The sequence below is a fragment of the Eriocheir sinensis genome, unplaced genomic scaffold (genome assembly GCF_024679095.1).
Source record: "Eriocheir sinensis breed Jianghai 21 unplaced genomic scaffold, ASM2467909v1 Scaffold77, whole genome shotgun sequence".
Classification (NCBI taxonomy): domain Eukaryota; kingdom Metazoa; phylum Arthropoda; class Malacostraca; order Decapoda; family Varunidae; genus Eriocheir; species Eriocheir sinensis.
Genome location: NW_026112131.1, coordinates 446,111 through 447,136, shown reverse-complemented (window position 1 = coordinate 447,136; position 1,026 = coordinate 446,111). Strand labels below are relative to the sequence as shown.

The window sequence follows — 1,026 nt, the reverse complement described above, 5'->3', positions numbered from 1 at the left end:
GAGGCTTGCAAGTCTGGAAATGAAGAATATTACCTGATAGTATATGTTAGGTTGCTTTACCCACTGAACTAGTCCCAGTGAAGCAAAACACTGATAGAATAATTCATTATTCATCAATAGGCCACAATTGTGTGTGCCACTGGCCAATCTGATGGAAGGTAGGTAAGTTAAAATCTTTCATCATAAAGATTTCTTAGCTAAGGCAGAAATCAAGTAAGATATCCAGAAAGTGGACATTTCTACAATCCATGTAAAAAGGTGGAAAATAATTTTATTGTATATTTTTATTTTTATTACCCTTAAATTCTCTTGAACTAAAGACCTAGAAGCAGCCTCAGATTAGCATCATGGAGAGAAAGTTTTCTAGATAAGCCTTCAGTCGGGAGCTGTTTTACTGAGTCACAGAGACTTGACAATCTATCAGAGAGAGACCTAACAGCAGAGCAGAGAGCCAGGACCATTTCCTGATAGCTGTCTGGAGGCTTCCTGCTGGCCAGAACCATAGGAGCCACCGGCAGACAGTCGAGAATGTCCAGGGGATCACAGACTATGGCATCATCTTCAAGTGGTGGCAAGCATGCACAACACAGCTCTGTTCCTGCACCATCTTGCACAGTGTATCAAAACATGCAATATTTGCCTTGGGGACAAGTGGTTTGCCAGTAGATGACAGGGCTGGGGGTTGGGCACAGGGAAACTGAGGACAAACAGGAAGGGATATAAGTCCTTGCAACCCAATTTCTTTATTTGTCTCTCTTTGTCAACCTCAGGTAGGCACCAGCCACCAGTTACAGAACCAAGGCTCACAGTAAGGGTATGGCACAACCCACAAACACGTACGGCAGACACTCTGTACCTCGCCAGTGGCAAGAAAGTCTTGTCTCAGTACATGTTTGGGGCCACAGTATTTGACAACAGGTGGTGTTTTCTTTGATCATACTTCATAGGATCACTTCTATAGTATGACAGCCAAGTTTCGGTCTACAGTAATAGTACCAACCCTCACATATGCAAGTGAAACGTGGG

General features: G+C 43.4%; 1 pseudogene; it reads left to right on the top strand.

Annotated features, from left to right (window-relative positions):
- Nucleotides 1-930: 930 nt before the first annotated feature.
- LOC126994309 (small nucleolar RNA U3) lies at nt 931-1,026 on the top strand (annotated as a pseudogene).